At 40.8% G+C, this 10,000-nt stretch overlaps 2 protein-coding genes across 3 annotated transcripts in view; both read left to right on the forward strand.

Annotated features, from left to right (window-relative positions):
• Positions 1-10,000, forward strand: part of nlgn3a (neuroligin 3a) — a 419,030-nt gene that overhangs the window by 381,448 nt on the left and 27,582 nt on the right. The gene's annotated exons all lie outside the window — the stretch shown is intronic.
• Positions 1-10,000, forward strand: part of LOC110504367 (rho-related GTP-binding protein RhoG) — a 666,992-nt gene that overhangs the window by 244,811 nt on the left and 412,181 nt on the right. The gene's annotated exons all lie outside the window — the stretch shown is intronic.

A 10,000-nucleotide genomic window follows, 5' to 3' on the forward strand; every position in this document is an offset into this window, starting at 1 on the left:
TATCTCTGTATAGAGCAGCCTTATACAAGCTGCCAATGAGCCCTGACTGAGTTTGCCAGGGAAGAGGGAATAATCATGATTTATTACAGGGTTATCAGTGTGTATCTGTGTGTTATTACAGGGTTATCAGTGTGTATCTCTGTGTTATTACAGGGTTATCAGTGTGTATCTCTGTGTTATTACAGGGTTACCAGTGTGTATCTCTGTGTTATTACAGGGTTACCAGTGGGTATCTCTGTGTTATTATAGGGTTACCAGTGTGTATCTCTGTGTTATTACAGGGTAATCAGTGTGTATCTCTATGTTATTACAGGGTTACCAGTGTGTATCTCTGTGTTATTACAGGGTTACCAGTGGGTATCTCTGTGTTATTACAGGGTTACCAGTGTGTATCTCTGTGTTATTACAGGGTTATCAGTGTGTATCTCTGTGTTATTACAGGGTTATCAGTGGGTATCTCTGTGTTATTACAGGGTTATCAGTGTGTATCTGTGTGTTATTACAGGGTTATCAGTGTGTATCTCTGTGTTATTACAGGGTTACCAGTGTGTATCTCTGTGTTATTACAGGGTTATCAGTGTGTATCTCTGTGTTATTACAGGGTTATCAGTGGGTATCTCTGTGTTATTATAGGGTTATCAGTGTGTATCTCTGTGTTATTACAGGGTTATCAGTGTGTATCTCTGTGTTATTACAGGGTTATCAGTGTGTATCTCTGTGTTATTACAGGGTTATCAGTGTGTATCTCTGTGTTATTACAGGGTTATCAGTGTGTATCTCTGTGTTATTACAGGGTTATCAGTGTGTATCTCTGTGTTATTACAGGGTTATCAGTGTGTATCTCTGTGTTATTATAGGGTTATCAGTGTGTATCTCTGTGTTATTACAGGGTTATCAGTGTGTTTCGCTGTGTTATTACAGGGTTATCAGTGTGTATCTCTGTGTTATTACAGGGTTATCAGTGGGTATCTCTGTGTTATTATAGGGTTATCAGTGGGTATCTCTGTGTTATTACAGGGTTATCAGTGTGTATCTCTGTGTTATTACAGGGTTATCAGTGGGTATCTCTGTGTTATTATAGGGTTAGCAGTGTGTATCTCTGTGTTATTACAGGGTTATCAGTGTGTATCTCTGTGTTATTACAGGGTTACCAGTGTGTATCTCTGTGTTATTACAGGGTTATCAGTGTGTATCTGTGTGTTATTACAGGGTTATCAGTGTGTATCTCTGTGTTATTACAGGGTTATCAGTGTGTATCTCTGTGTTATTACAGGGTTACCAGTGTGTATCTCTGTGTTATTACAGGGTTACCAGTGGGTATCTCTGTGTTATTATAGGGTTACCAGTGTGTATCTCTGTGTTATTACAGGGTAATCAGTGTGTATCTCTATGTTATTACAGGGTTACCAGTGTGTATCTCTGTGTTATTACAGGGTTACCAGTGGGTATCTCTGTGTTATTACAGGGTTACCAGTGTGTATCTCTGTGTTATTACAGGGTTATCAGTGTGTATCTCTGTGTTATTACAGGGTTATCAGTGGGTATCTCTGTGTTATTACAGGGTTATCAGTGTGTATCTGTGTGTTATTACAGGGTTATCAGTGTGTATCTCTGTGTTATTACAGGGTTACCAGTGTGTATCTCTGTGTTATTACAGGGTTATCAGTGTGTATCTCTGTGTTATTACAGGGTTATCAGTGGGTATCTCTGTGTTATTATAGGGTTATCAGTGTGTATCTCTGTGTTATTACAGGGTTATCAGTGTGTATCTCTGTGTTATTACAGGGTTATCAGTGTGTATCTCTGTGTTATTACAGGGTTATCAGTGTGTATCTCTGTGTTATTACAGGGTTATCAGTGTGTATCTCTGTGTTATTACAGGGTTATCAGTGTGTATCTCTGTGTTATTACAGGGTTATCAGTGTGTATCTCTGTGTTATTATAGGGTTATCAGTGTGTATCTCTGTGTTATTACAGGGTTATCAGTGTGTTTCGCTGTGTTATTACAGGGTTATCAGTGTGTATCTCTGTGTTATTACAGGGTTATCAGTGGGTATCTCTGTGTTATTATAGGGTTATCAGTGGGTATCTCTGTGTTATTACAGGGTTATCAGTGTGTATCTCTGTGTTATTACAGGGTTATCAGTGGGTATCTCTGTGTTATTATAGGGTTAGCAGTGTGTATCTCTGTGTTATTACAGGGTTATCAGTGTGTATCTCTGTGTTATTACAGGGTTACCAGTGTGTATCTCTGTGTTATTACAGGGTTATCAGTGTGTATCTCTGTGTTATTACAGGGTTATCAGTGTGTATCTGTTATTACAGGGTTATCAGTGTGTATCTCTGTGTTATTACAGGGTTATCAGTGTGTATCTCTGTGTTATTACAGGGTTATCAGTGTGTATCTGTTATTACAGGGTTATCAGTGAGTATCTCTGTGTTATTACAGGATTATCAGTGTGTATCTCTGTGTTATTACAGGGTTACCAGTGTGTATCTCTGTGCATCTTCATGTCACCACTGTGAAAGCGCCGTCGTTAACCTCATTAAACACAACAATCAGTTAAATATTTCTCCTCTCTCGAACGTCATCATACACACACACACACACAAACACACACACACACACACACACACACACACACATACACACACACACACACAGATTCGCTCGGCAGGCTGAGGACTGAGGTGAAATAATTGCTACTTTTTTACTTCTCACTGGATCTATTTTGGGAGGAGGGAGAGACAACGAAGTAATGAACTAGGATGCTGCGGTATGCTCAGCTGCTGCTCAGATACACACACACACACACACACACACACACACACACACACACACACACACACACACACACACACACACACACACACACACACACACACACTGAACATCTTCTGACTATAAATCTTTCTAAATAAATGATCCTCATCCACACCGTCCATCCCTCTATAGACGGGATGTTTTTACATATTCAGCAAGCTCAGACACCCTGGGAGACCAAAACATGTCTGGTTGAACACTGAGGCAGCAAGCTCAGACACACACAGACACATACACAGATACACACAGCTCAGAAAGCATGAATCAGATTTGAAGAATGACTCGTGATGAGACGAAGAGAGAGAGGAGAGACGAGAGGGGCAAATAATTTACAGTCACACACAAATAGACCAAATCGACCATGAAATGCAGAGGGATGGGAAACTTCTATTCTGGGAGCTACGTGGTCATCTTGGCAGCCGCACATGCACACACAGCCAGATGGGACAACGAGCGCTGTGAGGTCAGGAGAAAGCCATGTAGACTGACAGGCCACTTACATTTGTGACAGACAAATTATCGCCAGTGTGCCGTCATACACAGCCCTAGGGGTAGCCATGGGTGGGGGGGGGGGGGGGGGGGGGGGTACAGGGAGGGAGGGTGAGAGAGAGGGAGCGAAGGATGGAAAGAGAGAGATAGTGAAAGAGAAAGAGGGCCAAACACTCTTAGAAAAAAACGTGCTATCTAGATCCTTAAAAGTGCTATCTAGATCCTTAAAGGTGCTATGTAGAACCTTAAAGGTGCACAATGGAGAAATCACTACACCATTTCCTGATTACTAAAATTCGAATAGTTCACCTAATTTCAGTTTATGTGACGAAGCAAGCGAGTCTAGAGTAGGGAATCATTGTACCATTTAAACTGCTGTGAAATATATTTTCCAGAACCAAAAATAAAACTTAGTAACGGGAAGCATAGAATTAGCGCGCATAGAACAGATCTACCGCTTTTTAGCCTTGCTTTCAATGAGAATGACAGATTTATAACTAACATTTCTATGTGAATTTGGTCATGTTACCCAAAACGTTACGTATTGCAGTTACATATTTAACCTTTTCCTGCAGTGGGTTAAATCAGGGTCACACAGAGTGTTTCTCGTCGTCTTTAACAAATCTACTTTGAAACAAAAGTCTACACCTCACACACATTGTAATGGTCGTTTTTTTTAAAGACACCTGTACCATGTCAGATATAGAGATGAAACGTTTTCAAGTTTGAGTTTGCATCCCAATATTACACTTTATATACATCATAGAAGAGTGAAATACCGTTTGACATAGAATCACCAGATTCCTATTTTATGTTTTTATTAATTTTGAAATGATATAAAATAACATTCCACTGATGAGGCCACTAGAGGGTGATTTGGTCATTTGACTGCAGAAAAGATATGTAACTTTCTGAGCGACCCGACTAAATTCATGTAGAAATGTGAGTTATAGATCTGTCATTCTCATTGAAAGCAAGTCTAAGAATCGGCAGATCAGTTCTATGTGCGCTATTTCTATGCTTCACGTTCGTAAGTTTAGTTTATTTTGCACAAATCTGGCCTTTATGGAAGAGTGGCAAGAAGAAAGCCATTTCTTAAAGATATCCATAAAAAGTGTCGTTTAAAGTTTGCCACAAGCCACCTGGGAGACACACCAAACATGTGGAAGAAGGTGCTCTGGTCAGATGAAACCAAAATTGAACTTTTTGGCAACAATGCAAAACGTTATGTTTGGCATAAAAGCAACACAGCTCATCACCCTGAACACACCATACCCACTGTCAAACATGGTGGTGGCAGCATCATGGTTTGGGCCTGCTTTTCTTCAGCAGGGACAGGGAAGATGGTTAAAATTGATGGGAAGATGGATGGAGCCAAATACAGGACCATTCTGGAAGAAAACCTGATGGAGTCTGCAAAAGACCTGAGACTGGGACGGAGATTTGTCTTCCAACAAGACAATGATCCAAAACATAAAGCAAAATCTACAATGGAATGGTTCAATAATAAACATATCCAGGTGTTAGAATGGCCAAGTCAAAGTCCAGACCTGAATCCAATCGAGAATCTGTGGAAAGAACTAAAAACTGCTGTTCACAAATGCTCTCCATCCAACCTCACTGAGCTCGAGCTGTTTTGCAAGGAGGAATGGGAAAAAATGTCAGTCTCTCGATGTGCAAAACTGATAGAGACATACCCCAAGCGACTTACAGCTGTAATCGCAGCAAAAGGTGGCACTACAAAGTATTAACTTAAGGGGGCTGAATAATTTTGCACGCCCAATTTTTCCGTTTTTGATTTGTTAAAAAAAGTTTTAAATATCCAATAAATGTCGTTCCACTTCATGATTGTGTCCCACTTGTTGTTGATTCTTCACAAAAAAATACAGTTTTATATCTTTATGTTTGAAGCCTGAAATGTGGCAAAAGGTCGCAAAGTTCAAGGGGGCCGAATACTTTCGCAAGGCACTGTATATTTCACAGCGGTTAAGATCGTACAATGATTCTCTACAAAATGAATGCTTGTTTTAAAACTGTATTTAGGCATACTATTTTAATTTTTTGCGACCAGGAAATGACGTTGCGAAAGAGGGAGAGAGAGGGGAGATCATTTTTTGTTGTTGTTTATATCAGAAATATATATACTGACTTTGAAAATATATCTAAGCTCCTATCAGCCTACCAAGCATGCACCTTCTTGACAATACTGTAGGGTTGGCTGACATTGCTATGCTTGTCTTGTTATGGTTTTACAGGATGACTTTTACAATGCGGTCTATCTCAGTGCCAGAGTGGTAAATTCACACACACACACACACACTCACACACTCACGCACACATACAGTGGTAAAACCCAGTGTAGTGCTCCACTGACTTGGCCAGCTATTGCAGATTACAATGTTGAGTCATTAATAGGGACTACCAACGTCACTACACACAAATAGAACTGAAGAATGAATACAACAGTAGGGTTTTACCGTCTTCCATCCATGCTAACAACACCCCCACCCCCACCCCTAGAACATAGCAGGGTTACGTGCAGTCTCTAGTTCTCTCAGTATGGTAACCTACTGTATCTTTCGTTGAGGGGAGTAACGGGTTTACATGTAAGAGATCCGTTACGTTACCAGCTAAAATCTTGTCATCAGATTACAGAAAAACTAGATGATTACTTCAATGATTACTTTTAAATTCAGAAAGGTGGTTTGAGAGAAAAAAAATATTTGACACTTCTCTGTTTTCTCAATGACATTCAAATAAATTGAAGTTTGTTCCACCTGAGCGAGGCTGACCGCAAGTCAGAGACCACTATGATGTCGGAGACCACTATGATGTCAGAGACCACTATGATGTCAGAGACCACAATGATGTCAGAGACCACAATGATGTCAGGACCACTATGATGTCGGAGACCACTATGATGTCGGAGACCACTATGATGTCAGAGACCACTATGATGTCGGAGACCACTATGATGTCAGAGACCACTATGATGTCGGAGACCACTATGATGTCAGAGACCACTATGATGTCGGAGACCACTATGATGTCAGGACCACTATGATGTCGGAGACCACTATGATGTCGGAGACCACTATGAGGACACACCAAAAGGGTTTGATGGGTCGCGGGAAAAGGTTACATTCCAAGATATATCCATATGTCCGGATGCTGTCGACATCCAGAGATGATCCAACTTGAATAAACGCTTGGAAGTAAGGATGACATCAGTGGCATAGTCTACAGACAGAAATCACTTATTATTGATATCTACATAGCGCATTGATGTGAATCACACCGTTGCCCTCTCATTTAGCTATTTGCGCCATACAGATTATGGTTGTTGTGGATGGCTGTTCACAAATCTAAATGTGTATTTGAACCCAATAATGATTGAATTAAAGGAGTTTAAGCTATTTTTGAAACCAGTGGACAGCCAGTGGAAAATGCTTTTTTGCAACAGCTGCATAGTGTGGATCCCAGCCTATGGAATAACAGCTGCATAGTGTGGATCCCAGCCTATGGAATAACAGCTGCATAGTGTGGATCCCAGCCTATGGAATAACAGCTGCATAGTGTGGATCCCAGCCTATGGAATAACAGCTGCATAGTGTGGATCCCAGCCTATGGAATAACAGCTGTATAGTGTGGATCCCAGCCTATGGAATAACAGCTGCATAGTGTGGATCCCAGCCTATGGAATAACAGCTGTATAGTGTGGATCCCAGCCTATGGAATAACAGCTGCATAGTGTGGATCCCAGCCTATGGAATAACAGCTGCATAGTGTGGATCCCAGCTTATGGAATAACAGCTGCATAGTGTGGATCCCAGCCTATGGAATAACAGGTGCATATTGTGGATCCCAGCCTATAGAATAACAGGTGCATATTGTGGATCCCAGCCTATAGAATAACAGCTGCATAGTGTGGATCCAAGCCGATGGAATAAAAGTGGGGATTTTATTGCTCAATATAATTCATGCTGATAAAACAATTTAATCCATAGGCCTAATGGACACACGTTCAAACTCGCACAGCTGTAGTTGCTACATCCATTTTTGGACTTACATATTATATGTATATACACAATTGAAGTCGGAAGTTTACATACACTTAGGTTGGAGTCATTAAAACTTTTTCAACCACTCCATAAATTTCTTGTTAACAAACTATAGTTTCGGCAAGTTGGTTAGGACATCTACTTTGTGCATGACACAAGTCATTTTTCCAACAATTGTTTACAGACAGATTATTTCACTGTATCACAAGTTCAGTGGGTCAGAAGTTTACATATCTTTAAACAGCTTGGAAAATTCCAGAAAATTATGTCATGGCTTTAGAAGCTTCTGATAGGCTAATTTACATAATTTGAGTCAATTGTAGGTGTACCTGTGGTTGTATTTAAAGGCCTACCTTCAAACTCAGTGCCTCTTTGCTTGACATCATGGGAAAATCAAAAGAAATCAGCCAAGACTTTATAAAATAAATTGTAGATCTCCACACATCTGGTTCATCCTTGGGCGCAATTTCCAAACACCTGAATGTACCACGTTCATCTGTACAAACAATAGTATGCAAGTATAAACACCATGGGACCACTCAGCCGTCATACCGCTCAAGAAGGAGATGCGTTCTGTCTCCTAGAGATGAACGTACTTTGGTGCAAAAAGTGCAAATCAATACCAGAACAACAGCAAAGGACCTTGTGAAGATGCTGGAGAAAACAGGTACAAAAGTATCTATATCCACAGTAAAACGAGTCCTATATCGACATAACCTGAAATGCCGCTCAGCAAAAAAAACGCCATAAAAATGCCAGATTACGGTTTGCAACTGCACATGGGGACAAAGATCGTACTTTTTGGAGAAATGTCCTCTGGTCTGATAAAACAGAAATAGAACTGTTTGGCCATAATGACCATCGTTATGATTGGAGGAAAAAGGGGGATGCTTGCAAGCCGAAGAACACCATCCCAACTGTGAAGCACGGGGGTGGCAGCATCATGTTGTGGGGGTGCTTTGCTGCAGGAGGGACTGGTGCACTTCACAAAATAGATGGCATCATGAGGAGGGGAAAATTATGTCCCTTTCCCAAGACATCAGTCAGGAAGTTAAAGCATGGTCTCAAATGGGTCTTCCAAATGGACAATGACCCCAAGCATACTTCCAAAGTTGTGGCAAAATGGCTAAAGGACAACAAAGTCAAGGTATTGGAGTGGCCATCACAAAGCCCCCCCAAATGTTTGGGCCGAACTGAAAAAGCGTGTGCGAGCAAGGAGGCCTACAAACCTGACTCAGTTACACCAGCTCTGTCAGGAGGAAGGGGCCAAAATTCACCCAACTTATTTTGGGAAGCTTGTGGATGGCTACCTGAAACGTTTGACCCAAGTTAAACAATTTAAAGGCAATGTTACCAAATACTAATTGAATGTATGTAAATTTCTAACCCACTGGGAATGTGATGAAAGAAATAAAAGCTGAAATAAATAATTCTCTCTACTATTATTCTGACATTTCACATTCATAAAATAAAGTGGTGATCCTAACTGGCCTAAAACAGGGAATTTTTACTAGGATTAAATGTCAGGAATTGTGAAAAACAGAGTTTAAATGTATTTGGCTAAGGTGTATGTAAACTTCCGACTTCAACTGTACATTGATTCTTGAAGAATATAACGTATAAATGCCTCATGAGCTTAGTTCAACTGTCATAGCCCATCAGAACCCAAAACGTGAGCTTGTTTTTCTCTGTTTGTAAACATTGTAAATGTAAAAAACAAACACTGTATAGGTTCATAACATTGTTAAAACAATAATTTAGATATTATGGATCGTCAGTCCTTGCATAGCACTGTCTATTAATCTGAGAGTGGTTACATTTCTCTAGGCCCATCCCTCAGCTTTTTACCAAAACAGAGGCGGGGCGACAGTATTGTTTCATCTGTGGATTTGCCCTTTAAACAGCTGCATATTATCAAGATATCAAAGTGCCACCAACTAAAAGGGTAACAATAAGCCTATGGCAAAAGCAGCATATTGCATTCATATGGCATTCATATGGCATTCATATGGCATTCATATGGCATTCATATGGCATTCATATACTACAAATATACTACAAATACTTAGGTGTCTGGTTAGACTGTAAACTCTCCTTCCAGACCCATATCAAACATCTCCAATCCAAAGTTAAATCTAGAATTTGCTTCCTATTTCGCAACAAAGCATCCTTCACTCATGCTGCCAAACATACCCTTGTAAAACTGACCATCCTACCGATCCTCGACTTTGGCGATGTCATTTACAAAATAGCCTCCAATACCCTACTCAACAAATTGGATGCAGTCTATCACAGTGCAATCCGTTTTGTCACCAAAGCCCCCTATACTACCCACCATTGCGACCTGTACGCTCTCGTTGGCTGGCCCTCGCTTCATACTCGTCGCCAAACCCACTGGCTCCATGTCATCTACAAGACCCTGCTAGGTAAAGTCCCCCCTTATCTCAGCTCGCTGGTCACCATTGCATCTCCCACCTGTAGCACACGCTCCAGCTCTCTAGTCACCCCCAAAACCAATTCTTTCTTTGGCCGCCTCTCCTTCCAGTTCTCTGCTGCCAATGACTGGAACGAACTACAAAAATCTATGAAACTGGAAACACTTATCTCCCTCACTAGCTTTAAGCAC

This window comes from Oncorhynchus mykiss, chromosome 25 (genome assembly GCF_057628025.1).
Source record: "Oncorhynchus mykiss isolate SJ-2025 chromosome 25, ASM5762802v1, whole genome shotgun sequence".
NCBI classification, from domain to species: domain Eukaryota; kingdom Metazoa; phylum Chordata; class Actinopteri; order Salmoniformes; family Salmonidae; genus Oncorhynchus; species Oncorhynchus mykiss.